The sequence below is a fragment of the Mirounga angustirostris genome, unplaced genomic scaffold (genome assembly GCF_029215605.1).
Source record: "Mirounga angustirostris isolate CCGP_5_RB_7025 unplaced genomic scaffold, mMirAng1.0.hap1 SCAF_8, whole genome shotgun sequence".
NCBI lineage: Eukaryota > Metazoa > Chordata > Mammalia > Carnivora > Phocidae > Mirounga > Mirounga angustirostris.
Genome location: NW_026991716.1, coordinates 47,399,841 through 47,427,092, shown reverse-complemented (window position 1 = coordinate 47,427,092; position 27,252 = coordinate 47,399,841). Strand labels below are relative to the sequence as shown.

The 27,252-nt window shown below is 44.9% G+C and overlaps 1 long non-coding RNA gene across 1 annotated transcript; it reads right to left on the bottom strand.

Moving 5' to 3' along the window:
• Window positions 1–8,637: 8,637 nt before the first annotated feature.
• On the bottom strand, window positions 8,638–22,810 carry LOC123837799 (uncharacterized). Its single transcript, XR_006789280.1, has 2 exons — window positions 22,037–22,810; window positions 8,638–9,977 (listed from the first exon to the last, which is right to left on the bottom strand). It is a non-coding gene; the product is annotated as an uncharacterized LOC123837799 (long non-coding RNA).
• Between the last annotated feature and the right edge of the window lie 4,442 nt (window positions 22,811–27,252).

Below are 27,252 nucleotides of genomic sequence, written 5' to 3'. Positions count from 1 at the left end.
GGGTGGGAATTTCTTTAGGCTCTATACCTAGGAGTGGAAACTCTGAATCATCAGGTATGGTCGTATCGCTTTTACTGAGACTTGCCAGAACTCTCCTCAGCCTTTACTCCTTCCAGAACACAAGGGTTTCTCTATGCAGATCCAAATGTTTTGCAAATCTAATTATGTGTCAAGTCATATCTCACCGTTGTTTCCATTAGCACTTCTGTGATTACTACAACTTTGAACATCTCTTTTTAGGCTTGTCAACTTTTTAATTTCTTCGTTTTATTGCTGCGTGGTGGGGTTTCTTGTATACTATAAATATTAGTTGTTTTGACTTGCAATTCTTGTTTTATAGTTTGCAAAGAACTTCTGTGAATCTGTTGTCTATTTGTTAATGTTTCCATGGAGTTCCTTACTGAACAGGAAGGAATAATATGTTATGAACAGGTATATTTTCCCCCCAAAGGAATGCAAGCATAGTCCAACATTTAAAAAAAATCTATCAGTATAATTTACTACAGAATGCAGTAAAAGAGGAAAATTATATGATTATCCCAATAGGTGCAGAGAAGGCATTTGGTAGATTTCATCACCATTTATAACTTTAAAAACAACTCTTAATAAACTAAGTTATATTTCAACTTGGTAAAAATTATATACCTAAAAACAACAGCAAACAATACTTTACAGAGAAACTTTGGTGCATTTCTTTTAAGAAAAAGGACAAAGTAAAGAAACTCCCCCATACCACTACATGGCACTGGAAGTCCCAGATGACATAGAACGGTGAAGGAGAGGTTTAAGAATTGGAAGGGAAGAGATATAATTGACAGATAACATATTATTATTGTTGTATTACTCTTTAGATTTGCTTAGCTAATATTTTACCCAGGACTATCACTGTTACCACTATTATGACTATTACCCATAGTCATAAATGAAAATAATAGAATTTTATTTGTATTGTTCATAAATAGTCAAGATTACACTAGTTTCATAAAACGAACTGGGTAACATTTGCTCTTTTTCTATTTTCTGGGCAACTTTAAAGTGAATAGTAATTCTGTTTTTGTATTGTTCATCTGTAGAGGCCCTGGGCTTTTTGGTAGTCTTAGACCTCCATTTACATTTACTTACTACTTTTTTGTTTCATGACTATATTTATCAGATATGTTTATAAGAAAAAATGTATTCATAAGAATATACTCCTTGGAGATTTTTGTAATCATTTGGCATGTTGGATATTGGTGAACTGGCCTATTTCTTTTCTTGGCCCTCTATTGAGATACACGGGTTTTTTTTGTGTGTGCATTGAAAACCATTCTGTTATTATTTTAAGGAAAACAATACTAAAAAGTAGTACTTTTCAATAAATCTGAGAATGTAAGTTCTGGTGGTGTAGATGTATTAGCATGAGGTGGAGGGATTTGCCTGCCAGATCCCAGTGAGTCAGAAAAGGTTAACTCAGATGGTGCCCTGGCTCTTTGAAGGAATTTCTTTCAGCAAATTTCTCTCTACCAAGCAAATACATATGATACTTTAAGCAATAGCATTAACGATTGAAGTGTTAAGCTATTGAGTCTGTTGAACTTTGCCGTATTTCCCCCTGACCTTGGCCGCGAGGATACGCCTGGTGAAGTTCAATGCCTGGTGGCAGTGACCATCTGTTCCCGGTTTGGGTTACTTCCCTCGTATACATATTTCAGAACACACGCTTTGCTCTGACTCTGTCTTGAATTGTCCAAAACCTGTAAGACGACCTAAATCTCAAGTACCTGGTTTTGTCATTTCATCATCTTTAAATGGTGATAAAGACACCTATATTGTTGTGAGGATTACACGAGACTGTGGAAGAAATGAGAACCCCCAAGCTGAGGGGGCAGATGCAGGGCAGCCCCCTGGGGCTCACTCACTTTCTAAATGACTCACTTCCAGACACCAGCCTCTGGGAGGGAACACAAATTCCTGTCTGGGAAGAATTATGAATCACTACATCGTGGGCTTTTAGAGTCACTTATGAAGAACCCAAACTGCAAAACTTAGGGATGCATTTCATGTGTTCACTGGGAGACATAGGAATGGCATAAATGATAAGCAAACACATGTCCCTGTTGAGGGCCATGGAGTAATGGGTGCTCTGCAGAGGCCCCAGCCAATGCTCAGCTCAGCTCAGCTCTCACCTCCAGGACAATTTTGGCTTTTCCTGATCTAGCTTCATTCGCCCTCCTTCCCCTTTGAGCTGATGAGAGGTAGAGTTCCTGGCTCAGCTTCACTCTGTCAGCGGGTTTGAAGCTTGGTGACATTCCAGCACATCACTGCAGGGCTGAGGGCTAGGTGGGAACCCTGGGGGCGATGCTCAGACTATGACCTGTTAGGGCACGCGGGATTGAGGCAGGGGCCCCCAGGGAGCCAGGGGAACGCAATGGGGAAGACTCAGGGAGCGAGGAAGAGAAGTGAGGGAAGATAATAAAGTAACAGAAATATCCAAAGCGAGTAACGTATACGGCAGTTTGTAGTGTTTACTCTTCACACTGGATTTTTCTTATCTAAATGTCTGCCTCTCCATAGTCCCTCCCATCCATTTCCTGGGAGATCTCTCTGAAATCCTTCTCTACCAAGAAGCACTTATGTGGATCAAGTCAAAACATGTTACGTTGTTGGAATTTGGGAATGGGAGTTTGAGAAGGTGTAGAAACCAACGTGCAGCGATGTATTTGGAAGATCTACAATTCAGGAATACAGTATTTGCTCTCAGTATTTAAAAATACGTCCCTTTCGGGGGTCCTGGGTGGCTCAGCTCGTTAAGCGTCTGACTCTTGATTTTGGCTCAGGTCATGATTTCAGGGTCATGAGATTGAGCCCCCTGTTGGGCTCCGCACTGAATGTGGAGCCTGCTTGAGATTCTCTATCCTTCCCCTCTGCCCCTACCCCCGTTCTTTCTTTCTCTAAAATAAATAAATAAATAAATATTAAAAAAAAATATGTTCCTTTCTTTTTCTTCCAATTTCTTCTCCATCCTTCTCTCTTTGCTCTTTTGCACCTCCCTTCACACCCCCTTGTCTCGCCGCCACACTCCTCCCATGCATGCCCATGGTGATGAATAAAGCACATTGATGAGCTTCAACAGAGCATGACTGAAGGTGCCATTTGCCACTTGGAAAGGCTGGGAGCCAAAGGAATGTCTGTAACACAAGAGGCTTATTTTTTTTTTTTAAAGGATTCCCTTTCTCTTCTCATCTTGGGACTTTATTTCTCTACCCGATATGTGTGTGTGCTGGTGTGCGTGTGTGTGTGTGTGGGGGGGTCTCCTGCCAGAGGCAGGGGAGAAAGGTTTTCTTTGTTGTAGAGTGTGTTTTATTTTGGCATATGCCCTTTGTCACTATGTGGCATTCCAGTTTGGACAAGTCAAGCAGAACAGTGGGTCGCTCTGGCTAACATGCTTTACTGAGTGCGGGGGGTTAAAGTTCAGGAAAGGCAGTCAACAGGTGGTTGATTTTCTGGGATGGCATTTTTCCAGTTCTCTAAGGTGTCCGCAGTTGCTGCTTCGGGAAGAGGATGTGGAAGCGGAGGGAGGATGGGAGGGACAGAAGTCATGAGGACCATCACATTTGCTCAACAGCTGAGTCAGGCAGGGTCAGGCCGTAACAAGGACATCACTAGGAGCTTAGGTCACTGGGTAGAATTCTTCTGACCAGTAGTTTCTCTCCACAAAACCTAAAAAATAAAGGGAAAAAAGTGTGCAAATTCCCTTAGGGGATACCACTATGCAGATTTCAGTTGCTGTCAAACAACATTGGGACTTCTTCCTTCAGGGATCTTCTGGGGCCCTGGGCCCTAATTTCACTTTTGGGTGTGTTGACTGAAGGAATATTTTGAAAAACCATTGCGATGTGGCCACTGATACATTCCAATGAGAACAGAATGAGGAGCCTTGAACCTTTAGCATTTTTTTTTTTTTTTAAGATTTTATTTATTTATTCATGAGAGACAGAGAGAGAGAGAAGCAGAGGGAGAAGCAGGCTCCCAAGGAGCAGGGAGCCCGATGCGGGACTCGATCCCAGGACCCTGGGATCATGACCTGAGCCGAAGGCAGACGCTTAACCATCTGAGCCACCCAGGCGCCCTTTAGCATTTTTTTTTTTAATAAAAGAATAAGTTACCAAGTAACCTGCTTTTATCACCTTCATTGCATCCCTCTTCCCCGAATGACCCCATAGGGGTGGATAGAAGTCTGGGATTGGAGAAAGTTCAGGGATGGGGTAGGTTGAGGCTCAGGGAGGGGTGAGTGTCGTAACTTGGTAATAAGGAAAAGTTGAACATTTATTTAATGGTTTGTTCTTAAAGAGTCACGAAATGGTGTAAATGTCCAAACAATGACAGGGTTCAAAACAGCCACTCCAAAATGACCATAGTAAAATGTGAGCTACTCAGGCCAACATGAGAAATCTTAAAGGTCAACATTCAAGATATATAAAGTGATTTCTCTCACATTGATTTTTTTTCCCCCCAAGAACTATAAGAAAACAGAAATGACTTTGCATCTTTGCTAACAGAAAAAGCCCATGGAAGGATTTACATTTTGGGGGTAGAAACTACTTGGGCATGGCCCGCTGAGACAAGCCATGGAATTATCTGGAAGTTTGGGCTGTGGAGACACACGCTCCTGTATTTTCTAAGTGTGCTCTCATGAATGTACTTTTTATTTAGAACAATATATTTTCCTATGAAGAGAACAAGAATTCCTAATATTTTAGTTGAAAAGTCTGTAAGTATATGAGACCTACTTATTAGCCTTGGAGGGCGAAAGAACTAAAAATATGGGGGGTGGGGCCGGATGGAAATGCAACTGTTATTGGTTTCCCCAGAGAAAAACTCGAGATGAAATGGGTTCACAAAGTAGGGGGGATTTCGGGGGGGACATGACAAAGAGTTTTCAGCAGCAACTTTCTGTCAAGAACGTGTTTGAAGCTTCTTTCCTTGGGAGGTAGGATGGTCACAGCAGGGTCCATATTGGGCCTCAGACAGAGAGGGACAGAGAGGCTTCTGCAGTGACCCCACCCACCCTCCTCCCAGTTCCCTCTGCCTACAGGGATTCAAGGGGTCCTCTATGGGAGTGGGGAGAGCCAATGTCTGAATTCAGCCCTGCCTTTTGAGGAGTCATCAGGCTTTTGCCCTAACTAATGGTTACGTTTATAGCAAGGATGCCCTGATCTGACTCACAGAACATTTCCAAACTGCATTTCCAAAGACCTATTTCCAAAAACCCATGTTTTTCTCCAAATAATCTTTTTGATTGCTTTAGACATGGATGCCACTGTTGGAGTAGAAATTGGGGATGGGGCAGAGCACTACTGTTTTTCATTAAAAGCTTTAAATATCTAGGGGCGCCTGGGTGGCTCTGTTGGTTAAGCGACTGCCTTTAGCTCGGGTCATGATCTCATGGTCCTGGGATCGAGTCCTGCATCGGGCTCCCTGCTCAGTGGGGAGTCTGCTTCTCCCTCTGTCTGCCACTCCCCCTGCTTGTTCTCTCTCTCTGTCAAATAAATAAATAAAATCTTTAAAAAAAATAAAAGCTTTAAATATCTAAACTTTGTACATGTGTACCTCTTTGAGAAAAATAAAAATGTAAAAAGCTAACAAAATCTCTGCTGCTAGCTTTTTGTTATACAAGTAATAAATACATGGTCACTGGGCAAAATTTAGAAAATTCAGAGAACTGCTCCTGAGATGCACCATCTAGAAATAGTTACTATTGAAACTTCCCTCTAGATGCTTCCATATTTTCCTCAACACATACATAGATGCATTTTTTTTAAACAAAATTGGATCACGTTATTTTGCTTTTGTCATTGAACAATATATATTTTGTTCCCAAGTGACAGAATTTCGGTAGTAAGTGCCTTAAAAGGGATACAGGACATAGGGACTGGGCCTTAGGAATAAGTGGATCCAGAACATAAAGGTCTCCTAGACTCTGTATCTCTTCTCATTTTGTTTTTTTTTTTAAAGATTTTATTTATTTATTTGAGAGAGAGTGAATGAGAGAGAGCACATGAGGGGGGTAGGGTCAGGGGGAGAAGGAGACTCCCTGCCGAGCAGGGAGCCCGATGCGGGACTCGATCCAGGGACTCCAGGATCATGACCTGAGCCCAAGGCAGTCGCTTAACCAACTGAGCCACCCAGGCACCCACGTTTTGGTTTTTTTAATGTAATTGGTTTATTCTTCCTCTTAGTTAATGCTGGGGCGACATACTAGGACTAGTTGTGCAGCTTTACATCTTTCCAAGTTAGCTCTCCAAGGAAATATATGCCTTTTGTATAGACCACAGTCCAAATTCCCACAGAAGGGCTCACCGGAATTACTTAGCAGTGTGTGGTCATGGAAAGTTTTTGTAGAAAACCTGGTGAGTGGAGTGAGGGAGAACTTGAAGGAGAATGGTCACAGCAGAGGGACTGAGCTGTTAACAGAGGAAGGGAGGATTTGGGACAGAGAAACAATAGCATCCTCCCTGCTTATGTTCTGAGAAATTACGCTCTCGGGAGTAGGTACCAGTACTCTCCCCCCACTCCCCTCCGCGCCAGTCTACGAGCTGCCTGTTGGCCTGCAGTTTTGCCAGTGCTGGGAACGATCACCGACAAGAAAGCCTTGATGCACCTCGTCTCACGGGATTTTCCTGTTTGTTCTGACTTTCTGTGAGATAGATAGCCCCAGCATGTTTCCCACCAACCCCGTTGGGGAAGAGGTCCTTCAGTACTTTTCATGCTATCATTTTTTTCCCTCTTCGAGATAACGCTTGCCGGATGCGGGGGTGGGATGAAGTCTGAAGGGGACCCCGAGTTGTCAGTTTTGACCACTGTGAGGTCACGCGCTGCCTCTTCCTGGCATAGGAATGATGATTCTACAGGAACACTCATGAAGGGACATAGTAGCAATCGCAAAACCACATGCCCTGCTGGCTGGCCTAACCTAGATTTCTGCCCTGAAAAGGGGCTGTGGCAGGGTGAGCAAGAGCAAACCTAGGGCACGATGCCCCACCTCTGTGACTGAGCTGGACTCCTTACTAAAATGCAGAGTTTTGTCTTGTGGGACCTTGGGGCAAAGTTATCAAGAACATTCAAACTTAGCAGAAAATGCCCATTTTCTTTTTTTTTTTTTTTTGGCCAAAGGACATCATAAGCAACTTTTCAGAAGGAAAATCTTTTTCTTTTTTAAGCTGCTTGTTTTTATTTTATTTATTTTTCACTTTTTTTTTAAGTGTTCCATGATTCATTGTTTGTGCATAACACCCAGTGCTCCATGCAGAATGTGCCCTCCTCAATACCCACCACCAGGCTAACCCATCCTCCCACCCCCCTCCCCTCTAGAACCCTGTTTGTTTTTCAGAGTCCATCGTCTCTCATGGTTCGTCTACCCCTCCGATTTCCCCCGCTTCATTCTTCCCCTCCCGCTACCTTCTTCTTCTTCTTCTTCTTTTTTTTTTTTCTTAACATATATTGCATTATTTGTTTCAGAGGTACAGATCTGAGATTCAACAGTCTTGCACAATTCACAGCGCTTACCAGAGCACATACCCTCCCCAGTGTCTATCACCCAGTCACCCCATCCCTCCCACCCCACCCCCCACTCCAGCAACCCTCAGTTTGTTTCCTGCGATTAAGAATTCCTCATATCAGTGAGATCATATGATACATGTCTTTCTCTGTTTGACTTATTTCACTCAACATAATACCCTCCAGTTCTATCCACGTCGTTGCAAATGAGAAAATGCCCATTTTCTTAAGGGTCCTGCCTTTCCTTCTCGTGGCTAGCAGGAGCACAGATACATGTGTTCCTCTTCTAGTTTTTTGAAAATCAGACAGAAACTTGCATTGCAGTTGTATTCTTGGGGCCAAGGACATGGGGCCAGTATGGAATCTTGGGTTTGGCTGCAGGCTGTGGCTAGAACTGCTTTCATCCTGTGGGGTGGTCAAGGGTAAGGCTATGGGAGTTTGGATGGTAATATCTACCCTGTGTCCTCTGACCCTTGTCAGAAGTCCTATGACCTGCCATGGGGACAGAGTTGCTTCCCAAACCACCCAGGTAGGTGGGGATGGCTAGGAGTTTTCAAGTCAAGCTGTGTGTGGGTTGCTTCTTCCTAATGTAGAAGAAGACATTATTTATCTTAGACTTATGTGGTCCTGTCCAGTTTCCTCAGGTAGGTTAGCCATAAAATCCCAAATGTGAAAGCGGCTCTTTCCTTAGTCTCCTACCACCCGCACCTGCCATTGCTCATCTCAGCTTTACCGACAAGACCTCTGCTCTCCCAGAGGGGAAAGGTCCTTTCTTGTCAAGTGCATCTAGTCTTTGACTATGTCATATTTGTTTTCACATCATTTAACCCTGCTGTTCTTCCAGGTGTCTGCTTCGGAACTTTATCATGGTGCTTTAGGTACCCCCCGCCCCCGGCTGCTCCCCCCCAGAGGCATGTGTCTAGCTCTGGGGCAGCTCCATCACACTGCAGACCTGGAGAGACGGGGCTGGCCAGTGTCCCACCCCTTACTACTGGTCTGCACCAGTGTGCTAGGTTTAAAGAGATAAGCAGAAATGGTTGAACCAGAAATTATATGATCCCATTGTTCGTGTTTAGAATACAAAAAAAAAAAGGAAGGCGATTTATTGAAGAAGTGTTTATTGAACACCAATTTAGTTTCAGGAACATTTCAGGTACATTGTCAATGTTAAAAGCTTATTATATATCTCACACTAGTTTTATACATTTACATGTATTTTTTAACTTCATTCTCATGAAAACCCTATGAGGCTGACGCTCTTATTAATATCTCCATTCTACAGATGAGGAAATGTAGGCTCAGAGAGGTCAAGCAACTGGTCCAAAGTGGCACAGCTGGTGGGGGGAGTGGTGAGTAGGAATGCTGGAATTTGAGCCCAGGCACTCCAGCTCCTGTGCTTATGTCCAAACTCCACACCTTCGTAATATGCACTCTGTGGCCTTCGTGTACTCCGGAGGACATGTGGGTCCAGACTAGCATCTTAGCGCCATGCACAAATGAAAGCTTTCTAGGCAGGATATTTCTTTAAGATGATAGTATCAGACTAATGTATGAAGCACTTTTTAAAAGTGACTCTTATTATATACTAGTAACACATGTAAGGATGAGTGCACTGTCAAAGATACAAATTTTGAAAGGAAGACACGTCAGGTTATCCCCCTTAATAACAGGTAACAATTATTGAGAGCTTTCTAACTCCTTTACATGCATTCTCATTTCATTCCACACAAAACCGTATGTGGTAGGTGGTATGATTATTATCCCCATTCTACAGATCAGGAAACTGAGTCATGTGTATATTGCTTCGTGAATAGATATCTTGGGCTGCATGGATGGGTAGAGGTTTGATGGCGTGCCATGTGCCAGGCATATTTGGTGGGCTATGTGAGAAGAATTGCTGAGCTTGCACTTGAGATTCCATTGAACTGTGCCATATTCATCTGTCTAATTTCTTTACTTAGACTGCTAGCCCCATGTGAGCAGGAGCCCTGTCTTCTAGGTCCCGTAATCTTCCCCTGGTTGGCACAAATTCCCTCCTCCAAATCTTTACTGACTGTGTGTGTCAGGAGCACGTGAGTGGGTCTGGTTGTGGGTGCAGGGGTACAGAGCTCTTTGTGTTCAGCATGAAAATCTTGCTCACTTTTGAACCCAGGGCTCCTCTCTTCTCCCTTCCTGGGAGCATGAGAGTATATGACAAAATCAGAGTCATTTCCTTAAGGGAAGCATTAGTAAGTAATTTCAGCTTCAGGTGAATCTCTTCTGTTTCTCCAAGGACTGGGCATTGCCAGCCCTGCTGTAGCTGGTTGAAGGGGACCAAACCTCTCAGGAAGACGGACTTGGTTCCGTTTGACCAGCCAGAGCAGGGGGCAGCTCCCTTGGGAGGTGACCGTAGCCTCCAGGGTAAGGATCCCTTGGTACCTCCGAGCATCGGTTGTGCAAGCCTGCAACACAGAGAGAACCAGCATTAGCATGAATCAAATCCCAGTAGCTAGCCACACCCAGGATGCTCTCTTGCGGGGCTTGTGAGAGCCACACGTAATTTGTACTTTGCATTGCGTGACTTTGTTTCATCTTCTGTCTTCGATCCTTATTCTTTTTCAAATATAAACACTGTGAAGAACTAAAATGATATCGAATTGTAGAATTTGGAAAATGAAAGTCTTCCATAATTCTCTCTCCTCCCATCTTCCAAAAGAAATGTAACATTTTGGTCTATATTCTTTTGAATGTAAGATTACATTTTAATTTTTAAAATAGAATTTATAATTTTTAATTCAAATATGATGTATTTGTAAAAGAATACATGTCATACATATGTAAGCTATGACACATAATGATAAAACCAATACCCACAAATAACCATCTACCTTAGAAAAAGAACTTCACCAATACTGTTGAGGCTGCCTGAATGCATTTCCCAATTTATCTCTTTAGTTTCCCCTCAGAGGCAATTGAATTCCTTTTAAAAAATAATTTAAATGTTATTTTTTATAGTTTTTATTATTTATGCATTTATTCCTAAATGATATATTGCTTGTTTTTTATATAATGGTACCATACCACAGGCATTCCTCTATGACTTGGTATTTTCACTTAAAATGATATTTGTAAAATTCATCCATATTGATGAGGCAGCTGTAGTTTATTAATTTTCATTTTTTATGGCTTTCTACTACGTGAATATATTACAATGTATGTAGTCATTCTCCTAGCGATAGACATTGAGATTGTTTGGTTTGACAAATGGGTAGAATTGACAAAATAGTTCCTCAAAAGAGGTGGGGAAATCTTTGATTCTTGTAGTTTCTAATGGAGAAGTCTGGATTCCAGGGCAGTAGAACTTGTACGTTGGCCTTACAATGGAAGTAACATTTACCCATCTACGACACTGGGGATGGGCGCAGGCATTTGTGTGAGCTGCCCTCCAGGTGAGTCTCATGCGGATGAAGTTTGAGAACCACTGGACTCGCAGAGGTACCCGCTGATTTCTGCCTATTTCTGGGAAAGTGTGATCAAGGGGGCAGGGAGCTGATTGAGATGAAGACCTTTCCCAGACAAGCAGAATGCCAGAAGGCTGTACCTCCTCCCTCAGAGGGTACTCTTGCCTGTTCTTTTAATTTCTCCTCCCTGATGAAGAGAAGTGTAATAGAATGGAAAGCATGTCGCCCGGGAGTCACCCTTAACTGGGTTCAAATCCCACTGAGGCTTCCTGGCTCTTTTGCTCTGGGGACATTACATGCATTCTTTTTTTTTTTTTTTTTTTTTTTTAAGAATTTATTTATTTATTTGACAGAGAGAGACACAGCGAAAGAGGGAACACAAGCAGGGGGAGTGGGAGAGGGAGAAGCAGGCTTCCCGCAGAGCAGGGAGCCCAATGCGGGGCTCGATCCCAGGACCCTGAGATCATGACCTGAGCCGAAGGCAGACGCTTAATGACTGAGCCACCCAGGCGCCCCATTACATGCATTCTTTAAACCTCAGTGTCTACACCTGTACCATGGGGGAACATACCTACCTTGTCTCCTCATTGTAAGACTTAATGAAAACCACAGAAAGGTGCTCAACACGAGGTCCCCGGTGGACACAGTAAACACTTCCAGGCATTGTGGGAAAGTCCTACAGACAATTGTGCCTGCTTTTGAAGCCAAAAGTTTCACTCTCTACTTCAGCCCGTTCTTCACATATTTCCCTTCCCCTGGCTGCAAGTATTTTCATTTCAACCCTGAAGTTGTAAAAACCACTGATCAGGAAAAGCAGAACTGGTTTACCCTGCCAAGCGGACTTCTGCCAAATGGACGGCAGCTTGGGAGTTCTGTCTGAAATAAGTAAGAGATCGCAGAAGTCAGTGCAGTCAACAAGGCACGGTAGACGCGGCAACTGGGGGAAGGGCGCTGTGATGTGCTGGGGGTCGGGAGAGGGGGGGAAGCAGGAGCCACAGCGACTCCTCAGCTCTAGATGGTTGGCACAGGGCCTTGTTGCAGCTTATTGCTTGCACTGAATCCCCTCTGCCTTGGCATGCATCTTGCTGGCTCTGCAGTCAGGGGCATCGTACCTTCTCCCTCCACCTCCTATCAATGACACAGGGGTCTTGGGGCTACGCCCACCAGCTTTTCCTCTGGCTAACCTTGTCCTTGCTCCTCCTGGGGAGCAAGGGAGTAGGCAGCTGTGGGGGCAGGGGAGCAGCCGGGCAGTACATCAAGTCAGAACAGACCTCTTCTTGCAGGGTGATTTCTGCAAGTCAGGACAATACCCCTCATCACCTCTCTCCTCTCTTTACTCACGTCCTGCTCCACCTGCACAACGGCCCCCCAGTTTCATTTTTTTTTTTTTAAGATTTTATTTATTTATTTGACGGAGAGCGAGAGAGCACAAGCAGGGGGAGCAGCAGAGGGAGAGGGAGAAGCAGGCTCCCTGCTGAGCTCAATCCCACAACCCTGAGATCATGACCTGAGTCGAAGGCAGACGCCCTGGCCCCCCAGTTTCTGAGTAGATGACACAGAATCAACCTCAGGGGAGGAAAAGGAAAGCTATCTTTGGAGCAAGTCCAATTTAGAAAAAGAAAGGGTTGTCATTGGGAAGAAGTACAGCTTTGAGTCATCTGCCTATTTTAGAGATGTGAAGACTGATGTTTGGAAAAGAAGGGTGGTAATTTTCTTTGGAAGATTGAGTATGTGGTAATATGCCGACACCAGAGACCTTAGTCATTCAAAGCACCACTGTCTAGAGCAGGGTTTCTCAATCTCAGCAGGTGGACATTTGGGGCCAGCTAAGTCTTTGCTGAGGAGGGCTGTCCTGTGCACTGTAGGGTATTTAGCAGCATCTCTGGTCCTTACCCACTAGATGCTGGTAGAACTCCTTACTTGTGACCAGCAGAAACGTCCCTGGGCATTGCCCAATGTGCTCAGAGGGGCAACGTCTCCTGCAGCTGAGAATCACTTAACTAAAGCTGAAGTCTCTGTGCTCAGTCCTGCAGCTGCCCCATCTCTGGTTCTTCTGAATTCTCTCCAGCCCCTAAGGAGTACAGGTTGGCATGCCCTTGAAGGCCATTAGACCCCTGTCTGGCATCTGGGAGAGACAGTGGGGGGCGCCGCCTGCGCTGCAGCAGCCCAGTGGGGGCCGTGGCCCAGCGTGCTGCGACCAGTCGCCTCTGAGGGGGTGGTCCCCTTCGCCTCCCGCCACTCTGCATTCATCCTTCCCTGTCCTCCTCTGCCCGTGCCCCATCTTGCTGCTTCTCAGTTCTGTCTCACAGCCCTCTCCTCTGCATCCTGTGCATCTCCACACACATCTGTCAAACCCTGTGCTTCTGCTTAAGAACTCACGGTAGGAATTCAGGGTGGCCCAGCCCTGGTCTCACACACACACGCCCAAACAGCAGGAAGCAGAGCTGTGGAAGGCACAAGGCCATCCTGCAGCTGGGGGGACTTACAGCCTTTCAGTCTCCTCCCTCATTCTGGAATGTTGGGGTAGGTGATGGCCCGAGCCTTGGGTGACTGCCGTGTCTCCTCATGCCCAAGGCTTCGCTCTGGGAGTCCAACTCCTTCTGCGTGTGGGTTCAGGCCCTCTAGGGCCAGGGCTGGGGACACAGGGGTTCAGGGAAGAGGGCAGAAAGGAACTTAGCCAGTTGGATGAGTGGATTGCTCTCTGAGTACTCTGACCTTTTTAGCAAGCAGCTTCACCCAGCGCTGCTTGGCAACAGGGCTGTGATATGAAGGGGACAAGGTGGCAGAGCAGGGCCAGGGGACTTTCAGGGACCCAGACTATAGTCTCCCAAGTCCCCCAGCACCTGCCGGCCTGCAAGGAAAGCCCTTGAGCTGCGCAAAGTGCCAGAGACACTGAGGGTCCTAAAGGGAAGGAAGTGATAACAGATGGATGTGAAGGCATCACAATTCAGTTTGGTTAGCAGAAAGCTCTCATTTCAGGAGCAAAATGCCTGGTGACAGCTGCCGGTGTGAAAAACCTTTAGGCGATGTGGCCTCTCTCTGCCAATGGACATGAGCCGTGGGGTCCGGGAGGCTGGCACAACCAGCAGCGGGCCTGGCACCGGGCTGAGCCACGAAGCCTCAGGAGGGAGAGAAGGGCAGGCGAGGGGCCAGACAGGATGCAGAGGCTCCTGCTTGGTTGCAGAGGGAAATTCCTGTGTGTGGCGGGGGACAAAGCCCCGGGTGAGGAAGGGGGCCAAACCTGTGCCGGGTGCTGGGGTGGGCCTGCAGAAGAGGCACTTGCCGAAACCACACACTTCCTTACATTCCATAGCAACGTAATCCGTATGGGGATATAAAGAAGCATGTGGCCTCGGGAAGCCGTGCTGGCCCTGGCCCGCTTTCTCCTGTTGTCCAGATGCAGCCCCGCACCTCTGATGTGGGCCATCGGCACCTCCCTTCCCCCGCAAAGTGGAAACGCTCAGAGGCGGGACCACCCACGTGTTCCTCCGCCATCCTATGTGGCCCCCAAATCATCCTGGAACAGTGTGGTGGGGAATGGCGGCGCTTTGGGGGCCCAGTTTCTTCCCCCACCGTTTGTTCAGAACCAGACAGCACCCAAGTGTCACTGGCTTATTTTGGTGCAGTTATCATCTTGTGATTGTTAGTACTATTCATTATTTTATTTTTAAAGATTTTAAAAAAATTTTTGTTTGAGAGAGAGAGAGACAGCGAGAGAGGGAACACAAGCAGGGGGAGTGGGAGAGGGAGAAGCAGGCTCCCCATGGAGCAGGGCGCCCGATGCGGGGCTCGATCCCAGGACCCTGGGATCATGACCTGAGCCGAAGGCAGACGCTTAACGCCTGAGCCACCCAGGCGCCCACTATTCATTATTTTAATCGCTTCTGCTTTATATATGTCAATATGATTCTTTTTTTCATGTTTGGAATCCCACGAAGGATAAACCTTCTGTCCAAGAGGGCGAGAACCCAGCAGAGAACTGTCCCCCATGTGTGCGGCGAGCATCCCCCACGCGGAAACGCAGCGGGCCTGTGTCGCCCGCAGGACCCTTGTTGTGGGCATGCGCTGATGGCCGCAGCTGCCGGCGCAGGGTTCCAAGCACCGTTGCTCACTGTGGGAAGGATCTTTCTGTTTGTCTCCTGCTTTCCCCAGCCCGTCACCTGTCCTGCCGTCTGGGAGGCCTGAGCTGCTGAAGGCAGAGGGACTCTGGCAGCAGTTTTGCCTCTCTGGTCTGGACAGGCCACACTGGCTGGAAGGAGATGGGGTTTTCAGCTTTGTGGCATCTGATTCTCTGCAGGAGGGTGCCCAAAGTAAAATTGCACCCCAAAGAAGTGTAGAGGCTCGCAGCACTGACAAAGGCAGTTCATGAACTCTACTAATACAAGTACTAAACTTAAGAACAATTTTTTTTTTTTTCCGAGCATACCCTGTGACAGGGATACTTTTCTGTGCTTTGCAAATACAGTCTCCTGAAATCCTTGCTCCTACTCTACGAAATAGCTAGTATTGTCATCTGGCTTCATAGATAAGGGTCATGGAAACAACTTGGTTTACATATATGCACATGGTAATCCTTAAAAACGAACAAACTAACTAATCTGGTTAGAGGGACAGTCTTGATCAACCCGTGCAGACAGGCCGGGAAGGTACATGCTGAGAAAGAAGAAAGGGAAAGAAACACGATGGGCCTTGCACTCTTTGCACACTTAGCCTCTGCAGCTGTGTACTTGGGCTGTTGCTGCCACTGCTGCTGGTGATGGCTTAGAAACCGTGATTTTTCTCAGGAAAATAGGAAAGTGTCCTAAGCGCCCCATTCAAAAATCTTTACTGGCTGGTCTTGGGAGTCATCCATTTAATCCAATCCAATGGCTGCGTAAGCTCCTGCTATGAAAACATGGCTCTCCCCTCTAGGCAAAGGCAAGCTTCCTATGAGTGAGAACGTGAGGTCGCTCTTCCTCCCCCTCCCCAGGTGTGGGTGGTGGTCAATCAAAAGCAGGAGCTGATGGGAAGAGAGAGAATGGGGCCAAAGGAGAAGATGTGGTCGAGAAGAGGAGGATGTCTCATCTCTTCCAGTGAACCAGGGAACCGACAAGCTGAGTAAAGTTTCATTTTAACTGGTTAAACCTGTCAGTTCAAGATCCTCCCAAGTGTGTGGCATGTAGGTTTGAGGAGTGAGGGTTTGCACAGAAGAGAAAGACCGCTGTGTTTTTTGGTCCAGAGAACTAGAAAGAGCCAGCTTTAAAAGACTTGCCATTCAAGCACTGGGTGTTATACACAAACAATGAATCATGGAACACTACATCGAAAACTAATGATGTAATGTATGGTGATTAACATAACATACTAAAATAAAATCTAAAAAAAAAAAAAAAGACTTGCCATTCATGAGTAAGCTGAGATCCAGAAGGTGATTAATTCATGTAAGATGACAAAAGACATAGATTTCTAGATAAACGATGTGAGATAACCAAGATAGTGCTAACCCAGTGCTAAATTCACTGGGGTGTGGATTTCTTGGTCTTTATCAAGCCCGACCTTATATGGTCAAATGGTTACTTAAAAGCTCACTTCAAAATCTACAGGAAAAAAATAATAACAAAGAGCTTTTAATAAATTACTTGGTTGCTCTTGAGTCCAGGAAACTAAATTCTTTCAACTTAGAACGCACAAAGAATTTTGAACCTGAAGGGAAAGTTTGAAACTGGAATGTGTTGTCTGAATCCTCATGACACTTTCCCTGATCATCTGACTTAACATGCAAGGAAAGAAATGCATGGAACAGATTCGAAAATGGAGCACAAGGTAGGCTGGAAAGACAAAACGAAACACACAACTGCAACAGAATTAAAATATTTCAGACTAGGCATGATTGGAAGTAAAAAAATCTAGGATGGGGAATATAAAGATATGTTTAAATAAAGTCCTTTGAGTTGCTTTGGAGGAAATTTCAACATACATTCAAAGTATTTTACCAAGGCACTGAAAAGACAAGCCGAAAGTTCGAGGTCATGTGCTGTCAGATTTTCATACATCACAGGGCAAAGGACATTGATATGGCGATTGGATATAGGTTTTTTGACATTATTTATTTAGTGTCCTACCTGCCTAAATCTTCTGACTTTGGTAGGTAGTGTTAATAGGAAGAATGGGGAGGGATGATGTGTCACCCGGCCCCTTGTGAGCTGGGTGATATTGGTGACCTTTCTTCCCTCATCCCTGTACCAGATCCCATGCCAGTTATCTGCAAATAGCTGTGTAACCTCATCTGCCCACCACAGGATGGGTTGAAGATTAATGAGATAACACATGGGAGGGTCTTGAGTTTCTTAGGAGAACAGACTGATGACAATACAAAATGTCACTCAATGTGTTATTGAAAACAAGATTTATTTCTCCCTCTCTCTGCCCTGTAATCAGACAATTGTTCAAAGCCTTAAATTAGTAAATGGTCCTTTCCCTAGTTCCTGGGAAGCAAACATCATTTTAAAGCTTCTAGAACTTAAGTAACAATAAAAGCAGCGTCAAAAGCATAAGCCGCAATCACAGTTTTGTTTTGTTTTGTTTTGTTTTTTCCTACTTTCACTGGGCAGGGCAGCATTTGAACATAAATGACTCAGCCACAGCTTTACAGAGAAGTGAGGATGGGGATTTCCCATTAATGGTCAGCAGAAAGACTCTTGGATTTGGGACAAATCCAGGACAGGTTAGGAGAGGGAGAACACGGTGTAACTAATGTAAGTAACACGATGTCATCTTTATTGGAAGCAGAGGGCTGCAGGGAGGAAGACCATGGAGTGGGCATCTGTGTCTTCTGGCTCTGTGACCTTGAGCAAACTACTTAGCCTCTTTGAGCCTCACTCTCCTTATCTGTAATGTCAGAATAATAATGCTTCCTCACTAGGAGACTTCAACGAGATAGATTGATGTAAGGTGCTGTGAACGCTGTATTAAAAGTCTAATAAATGGTCCCTTACTAGGATTACTAGTATTTAATATATGCTTACTACGAAGACAGCAACCAAAACTACTCACTGCATGAAAGTCCCTTTATTTGCTCGACTTTCAAGAGTTTCATTAACATAATAGTTGTTATTAGGAAAGGGGTAGTTCTAAGATACTTGAGAAAGCTTAAATATTATAAAAAATATTTCTCCCCGCAATTCTGGTTTGCCTATTTTTTAAAAACAATTTTTGATATTCTCAAATGTCTGAAAAGGATTTGTTAAAAAGGAGGATTCATCAGTGTCATTTCTGATAACAATCGTTATAGGTTCTGAATATCTGGGGCATCAGTCTCATTTTCAGGATTTTTGTGAAAACAAAAATATAGTGAAATGTTCAGACCAATCTCTTATTGGCCACAAGGACTTGGCCCTCTGACGACAGATCCTTAGTCAGTCAGCCCTTTGCTGGACGAGGGAAGGAAAACAGGACTTTCTGCAGAAAAATCGCCTGTGTCTCACTCTCTGAATATCTAATACGGGCAACTTAGCTTTCCCTATCCCTTCTCTGCCCCACAGTCAGGCTTGCAAGTTTTAAATAATCAATAACTGTTTTTTTTTTTTTTCTTTCTTAAAATATAACCAGCCGTGCCTGCTTTTATGGGGATTAGGACCCGGCTAGGGTCTGCAAGAGGAGCGGTCTACACAGATGCATGCGCCCCGCAATCTGAGCCCTCGTGACCTTAGGCCCTGGTATCACTACTGCTGTTCTTGGTAGCTAACCATGAAACAGAAGCTATTCTGGAGTTCACCGAGGTACAAGCCAAATTATTTGGGGCTTACCATCATCTGGCTGAGGAGGTAGGAAATAAAGCCGAGGCCCCTCCTTTTAAGGCAAGCATGGGGTAGTATGTCGGGATAGGACCTTATTTTTCCTAAGGCTCAGCCAGATTGTCTAGCTATTTTTAGAGCACTGGCCAGTTCTGAATGTTGATTCAATCATGGGCATGAGTCCCATTTTAACTTCCCAGGACAGCCAAGAGCAAGGCTAGCTGCAGGAACCCATCTCCTCTCCCTGCAGGCATCCTGCCACCCTTCTCTGCAAAGGTGAGTCCTGGTGGCATTTCGCCATCACTGTTGTCCTGGCCCTGCTGCTCAGCAGAGCTGGAGAGCCCGAGCTGGGACTTCAGGCGAAATGGAAAAAGGGGTAGAGTGGGAGCCAATGTTTTACTAAAGGCAGTTACTTATTTACAATTTCGTGAAGCACATTTTATTAGACAGGATAAGACTGTCTCCAGCAGGTTAAGTAATTTGGAAGCACAGAGTGGTTAAGAAGCTCACCCAAATCACACAGCTGGTAAATGGCTGACCTACGACTTCCTCTCTCACCCAAAGCACGCGTTCATTCTAACATGCGGTCTTTTCCAACTTCGCCTGGTCCTTAGTGCCATGGAGGCACTTATTAAAACCCCTTTCCCCCCGCCTCACGCCATAGCCATGGACTTGGGCTCTCCATGGGGAGGGGCCAGGTGTCCCTATTTTTAACAAGCACTCCCAGGGGATGCTCAGCAAATTTGGCAAAAAAGAGCTCCAGAAGCATCGCTTTCAAACTTGAGTGAACATTGGAATCACAGGGGAGCTTGTTAAAATGCAGATTCTTCTGCCTCGCTCTCAAAGATACTGAAATAAGCCATCTGGGCCAGGGCCCAGGGATCTGCATTTTTGCAACCACTTCCAATTTATTCTGTGGCCAGTGGGCAGAGGACTTTGAGAAACATTGACCTAATAATATACGAGAGAGAGAGAGAGAGAGAGAGAGAGAGAGAGATGGATGGATGCTTAAGTAATAAAACTGTTAATTCTGGAAAGGACTTGTTTTACAACCGTCTAAGTCAAATTATATCATTTGGATTAAAGGAAGAATTTCTGCAAACATGGTGACAAATGGTTATACCAAGACACAAGGTGATGCCCCTCTACAACATGAACGGCTAACATATTAGTAACAGAAAGGGGAGTGGACACTCTTGTCCACACCAGCCCCCTAATATCTTATCTTTCCAGTGTTTCCTGTGCTCAGCTTCCAGCTGGAATGTTCTTTTCTCTTTGCCCATCTTCGCTAGTTAAAATCTCTGTCTCTTTAAGCCCCAGCTCAAAAGACACATCCTCCACAAAGTTTTCTCCCAGTTCTCTCTCATTCTCTTCTTAGTTCCTATCGTTTGGACCTGTACTCAGGTACCTATCCCATCTTACTTTGCTGTTCCCATTCCTTGTGTACCTCTGATTCATGTATCTCCTCTCCTTGGGCCAGGATCCTGACTACTTCCTTTTTGATTTCCCACACCACCCAGTGAAGGCCTTTTGCACAGGAAGGGGGGACCAGATAAAACCATCACCACCACCACCTCACGTAGAGAACACTCACTGCATGAGGGTACTGTTCTCAGGGCCGTCACAAGTCACTTATATTAGAAATACTCCTATTTTGAAGACTCAGGACACAGAGCACTGAGAGGTGGTTTGTGGAAAGGTCTTCTCAGAAGCAATAACTCTATAGGGGACTGGAGTCATGCCTGTAAAGAGATCTGAGCTCTGTGTGTTAAAGGAAACCACACTTTAAAACATTGTGACCTCCTGACTTAGTGTGTCAGGGTCATCTGGAGGGCTTGCCCAAGCACAGAATGCCCATCCCCATCCCCCGAGTTTCTGATTCAGGAGGGTCTGGAGGAGGATCTGAGAATCTGCATTCCTAACAGGTTCCCAGGTGATTCTGATGCTGCTTGTCTGGGGACCATACTTTGAGAACCATTGGTCTAGTTCAATGTTTCTGATGCTGAACAATTCAAGGGCAAGGCATTGGCCATTTTGTTCTGAGCTTCTGAGGAGGTAAGGAAAAAGAGTAAAGCCACACAAAGGCCAGGAAAGTGTAAGTCCTCTTTAAGGGTATGACTGTAGGAGCTTTCACCCATGAGGGTGTAGACAGATGGTCAACCCTTCAAAGAGAGGGAAACCCTCATGTGTGAAGTTACAAAGTTGCTAAATTACGAAATCACTAGGAGTTTTCAGCCTGAGGGCTTGTACACTACCGTCTTTTTTGGTCCCAGATCTTACTGACAGACATTAAGTGGAGTATGGTGAAGATTGGGTGTAAAATAAAGCGAATGTTTTTCTTGGGAAAGACAGCCCAGCAGGACGTTCACTCACTCACAGGACCTCATATCATATTTGCATGGGGATCGTAATGATTATATAACATAACGTAATGTAATAATACCGAATAATGATAAAGCTCTTTAGGTCCAAAAACTCTTCTTAAAAAAGTGCACCTATTACATTGAGTGAGTAGTAAGAATTGCTTAAGGTCCAGGGGACCTTGTCCTAATTTTCCAAAGAAATACATTACTCAGGGACTTTGTTTCTTAGTTTTTAAAAAGATTTAACACTTCACATTGTTTTAACGGGGATGTCATCTGAAGAAATCACTCTCATTCAGTGATGAAATAGTTGAGATAAATTACACATTAGAAATAAAGTCCTCTGAGTTGCTTTGGAGGAAATTTCAACATACATTCAAAGTATTTTACCAAGGCACTGAAAAGACAAGCCGAAAGTTCAAGGTCATGTGCTGTCAGATTTTCACACATCACTCTGCAAACCCGAGCTCTTCCTTAGGTAATTGACCGGCTCCTCGGGCGGATTATGCCAGATCTCTGCCCTGGAGCTGAGCTGTGTTTCACTGTCCTTCTGTCTCCATGCCCACCCTCCTTCCCTCTGCTTTGCTTCGAGTCCCCACACACAGAAACAAGTCCACTGTCAGCATAGCCAACAAATCATTCTGACACACCGAAAATGTGGGCAGGGGTGATTTCTCTCATTTATTTCCCCTTCGCCTAGCTCTGCCTGATGGGCTTGGATTCCAGAGGTCCTCCCCGCCCATGTGATAAGCAGAATGTGGAGCTTCACCTGCTCGCATAGACACTGCCGGCTTCAGATGACAGAAGCAGATCGCCTGCAGGGCTTCCGAAAAATTCACAAAGAAAGCAAGACAGATGGGCAAGGCAGGAACGGCCAGAGGACAATTAGAGGAGAAAGCAGCACTGGGAACAGCTCGGTACATACCTGGGGAAAAGTTGCAGGCAGGTCCCTCCTCCTCTGTGGGCCTTCTTCCCTGGCAGGCTTCGGCCCCATTGAGGTGTTTAGAGCCTGGGTTGTTATTATTATCTTTTTCAGAGCTGGCAGTGTTGGCTTGCATTTCTATGCCTTCCTGTCAGAATTCTCTCAAGGAAACAGCAGCTGGTGAGCTCAGAAATGTCAGTCAGAATCTTGGCCTAGTTTGGGGCCTTGAAGATTCTTACAGAAAGTTAAAAAGGTTTCTGGGCCAGTGTCTCCTTTGGGTTTTCCTTCTCTTGCTTCTCACCTTTTCCATCTTCTATTTTTTTTTTTTTTTTTTCATTTTTACCTCAGTAGCTAGCTACTTAAATTGCCTGCCTCTGTCTTACTGATGGTCCCCTCCTGGGTATGGCTGTGGAACTTCTTCCAGTTCAGCCTGACAGCCTGGTGCTTTTCGAAGCATTTAACTAGTACCTGTGTGCTTCTTCCTCATTTTGTCTCCTCACTTATTCCCCATTTTCTTTCCTTTCACTCCTCTCTTTTTAATCGCTATCCTTCTAGTCACACACGGAGGAGCCATCTTTGTCTTCCTGTGTGTATGCCCCCTGCCCCAATGGTCTATCATCTCCCCTGCGCTCTGTCCACGCGTCTGTCTGTCTTTCTCTTAGGTCTGTCCTCTATTGTTGCTTTAGCTCCTCTCGTGTGCTGCTTAGCTGCGACCTCGCACCCCGTCCCCCTCCCGTCCTCCTGATCCTTACCAGCCTCACCCTCTGCCTTCTCTTGTCCCCGCTCTCCAAGCGGGCCTCCTCCTTTTGTACTCCCCAGCCCTCTGCCCACCCCCAGCGCACTCTCCACCTGTTTGTGTCTTTTAAGGGCCTTGGTCATGTCCATGCCTTCTGTCCACCTCAATCACCACAGTGACGGGCCTCTGAAAGCTGTTGAATTACACCTCTTCAGCTGTCCCATGGCAAGGAGAAATGTCCTTTGCCAAATCCCTTTTCAGATAGGCAAACCTATATTAATGAAATGAGGCATGTATTATTTTAAAGAGTGAGAACGTTAATTTTTTTTTTCAAGTGAATGAATCCCCATCTTTTATACTGGGTTTCTTTTAGGCTATGTCAATATATACCACTTCAGATATAGTCATTTCGGTTTACCTGTAACTTGTTTTGGCCATTTTTCAGATGGGAGGGTGGCTGCAGTGAAGTTATAGAAAATACAGCTAGTTTGGGGCTTGACTAGATTCAATAGCATATATTTAGTGAGTGTCTGCCAATCTTGGTGTACCATGCTGAACACTGGAAATGCAAAGACGTGTCCATCTTCCTTTCCTTGAGAGACTTAAATAGGTTCTTTCAGAACTAGAACCTATATGTAGAAAAATATACCAAAAAAAAGAGAATATGATAATTGCAAAGTTATAGTACAGAAAATAAGTACAATTAGCATTCAGAAGCAGAAATTGTTAAGTAGTAAACCAGGGAGTGACAGCTTAATGGAAGACATTGGGTTTCAGCGGTCACTGAGGCTGGGGAGGCCTTGCATACCTGGAGGGGTGAGGGAAGGCCGTTTCTAGATGGGGGAACAGCGAGAGCAAAGGCATGGAAGCTGGAATGTCCAGAGTGTTCCAGAAATACTAATTAACCTGTGGCTGGACCCAGTGTAGAGGGGTCACCCTGGGGAAGGCCTTGGGCACAAAGCAGCCATTTTGAGAAAATACACTCGTAGTAGGAAATAATCAGTTTTTTTTTTTTTTTAAAGAATCTTTTAGACCACACATTTATAGGTAACCTAATTTAAAAAGAGTAATGCTATGTTGGTATGATTTCTACAAGTTAAATAAATATAAATTTGGATTCTTTGATCATCATCACCTGGAAAGCCATGGTCTGAAATCAGTTGCTATTGAATATAGAGAGAAATGAAGATCTCTCTCCAATCCCAGTATTAAAATTCTCTTTCTTATTTAATTTTGGCGTTCGTTACGAAGGTCTGCTGTTAAAACTGCTCATCCCACTCGTTCAGTCTGTCTTATTCATGTAGCTTGTCCCAAACGCTAGTCAACAGCATCTTTCCTCTTGCGGAAGGCTTAGTCCCAACATGGCTGGGTTAAGTATTTGTTTTAGGTCTATATACACTTTACCATTATACTGCTTTATTTGTTTGTTTATTTTTATTTTATTTTTTAAAGATTTTATTTATTTATTTGAGAGAGAGAGAGAGAGTGAGCTCACGAACTAGGGGGAGGGGCAGAGGGAGAGGGAGAAACAAACTCCCCACTGAGCAGGGAGCCCGATGTGGGGCTCGATCCCAGGACCCTGGGATCACCACCGGGGCCAAAGGCAGATGCTTAACTGATTGAGCCACCCAGGCACCTCACCATTATACCGTTTTAAAATTTGTTTTACAATTTTGTGTAAGTCTTTTTTTTTTTTTTTAAAGATTTTTATTTTATTTGTTTGAGAGAGAGAGTGAGAAAGAAAGCACAAGAGTGGGTAGGGTCAGAGGGAGAAGCAGACTCCCCGCTTAGCAGGAAGCCCGATGCGGGACGTGGTCCCAGGACTCCGGGATCATGACCTGAGCCAAAGGCAGTAGCTTAACCAACTGAGCCACCCAGGCGCCCGTGTGTGTAAGTCTTGAATTCACAGGACTATAAACTCCTGGAAGTCTGGTTTATATTCATTTTAATTTCTTCCCTTGTCTTTAGTATAAGGCACACAGTGGGCTCCTAATAAATGTTTGTTAAGTAAACCACATAAAGAGGCTTGATAAAATTCCCACAACAAAGTATAAACCCACCAGCCACCCCATTGATAGGAAGACAAACAATTTTTTAATGTTTTATCACTCCCTTAGTTCTTCTGAGATTTATCTAGGGTCAAGGAGGGAAGTGATCTTAATTTAATGGCTTACCTGTATATAGAGTTATATTATTCATTTTCTTTCTTTTTTTTTAAGTTTTTATTTATTTATTTCTTTGAGAGAGAGAGATCAAGAAAGAGAGAGCACTAGCAGGGTGAGGGGCAGAGGGGCAAGCAGACTCCCCATTGAGCAGGGAGCCCGATGTGGGACTCTATCCCGGGACGCTGGGATCATGACCTGAGCTGAAGGCAGATGCTTAACCGACTGAGCCACCCAGGTGACCCTATCCTTTACATTTTCAAGTCACATTTTTGTGAGCCTCAAAGACTGTTTGAGGTCAGAAGTACAGAGCAGTTAGGGGATTTGCTGAGGGCTAAGTGGCTAATTATTGAAAAAACTGGGATGAAACCCAAGTCCTCAAACTCCTAGTCAATCCACCCCCCCTTTCTAAATCTTAGCACATTTTAGGAATTCTGACAAAGAGCTACTTTGTTTCCTTAAAGTCTCCGGTAAACCAGGTCGGTTTTTAAGCAGGCAAATTGATGAGTGAAGTAGAGGCTGAATTGAGGGCTGGGGAGGGTCTTTTCCTCAGATCTTTCCTAATGAGACGCTCTTCCCTGTGGAAATCTCCAGAAGCCAGGAAAAGGGTAAAATTAGAGCTGGTCTGAGCAAGATTGTATTCAAGGTTAATCTTCAAGATCATCTCACTTAGTTACCTCATTCAATACATGAGGAGACCAAGGCTCGTTAGCAGAGACTTGCCCTCTGTCACAGAATGAGCACCTCCTGACCCCAGGTCAGTGTGCTTTGTATCGCATTCTAATTGCTTCCTGTTTGGTAAGGAGTCCCCCTCCCCCACCGCCACCTCCAGGCGACACTGGACCAGGGCAATGGTGGTGGAGGCAATACTCAGACTGACCTGTTTATGACTGCAGGGTACCTCTTAGAGCCCTCCACCAGTGAGCAGAAATGAGGGGGAACCCCGCAACTGTGGGGAGAAGGCAGAAAACAGAGTGTTCCATGTTAAACATGGGTCTCATGCTTTGTAGTGGGCTCAGCTACCGAATTTCATAAGGATGATAATAATAATGAAATCATGGGATGATAACAATAAATCCTTTGAGATACTGCCAGAACTCCGTATCGCAAGCTTTAGATGCCAATGGGCAGCTGCTTGGCTAAATGTGGCCCCCAGTTGTCAAAGCGAGACCCACCCCGATACGGGAGAAACAAATCAACAAGGATGTGCAGGGCACACACAGGGCAAAACCACTTGGAGGTGAAACTTTCAATTTAGACACCACTCCTTGAGGAATTAGCAATTTGAAAATGTGCTCAAAATGTCAAGTTTGACAGAGAGGCATTTATGGCCCCATGAACTGGCTTGCATGGATCGGAGATCAAATAAAGTATCAGGTGCCCAGGTTGATTATCTTGTTTTCCACCAAACAGTTGACAGTTGTCAGCATGGAGGAGGCTGGATGCCCATGATGGTGGTGTTAGCAGTAAAGTTCTGTTAACTTTTTCATTTCCAAGATGGTTTGATTTCCTCAAAACTAGAAGGTAGGACTTTGCTGCTTTCTGTGTTATTGCTAGAAATCCCTGATTCTCACCTTAATTTCTTCATCTAAAAACTAGATGTAATAATATCTGAACCACTTCCCTCGTTAGGTTTGTTGGGAGGATTAAATGAAGTAGCTTATTTGCTATGAGATATCCGGAAGTGGTTCTTGGTTGGTTGGCTTTAGTCATATTGGAGTGGGTACATAGTAAGCAGTGTGGTAAAGATGAGGGGCCAGTTTGAATTTCATTCAATCGTGGATGGAATTGATGGGGCCGGGGTGGGGGGTTGGGGGGTGGGGGAGATGTTTTGAGGCATTTGTCCATAAATGTTTATTTTAAGAGGAGATCATCTAGTATAGTCTTCTCCTTTGTACTAAGAAAATAAAGTCCTGAGTCTTAGCATGATTTTTTTTCCCCCCTCCATGTTGTTCATGGAGTAAGCATCTAGTGCTAGGGTGAGAACCCAGGATCAGAACCAAGGCCCAAGGCCCCGAACTTGGGCTCCTGATTCATAATGTTACCATCTGCCAGGTTTGTTCAAGTGAGACCAATAAATGCTTATGAGAGTTATCTGTCAACGAAATAATACTACATTAATGTAAAGTATTCTTTTAATGAACTGTGTCCCCAAAATCCTTATACTGCCGACAACTACTCTTCACCCTGGGTCATGGCAGAAATGTGGGGCCTTGGACACCAGCTGTTCCCCAGAAAGTTTTCCCAGCTGCTGCTAAGGCCAACTCTGTGGTGGAGGAGCTCAGGAGTGGGGGATTCCAAGAGTGCAGATTCCATATAGG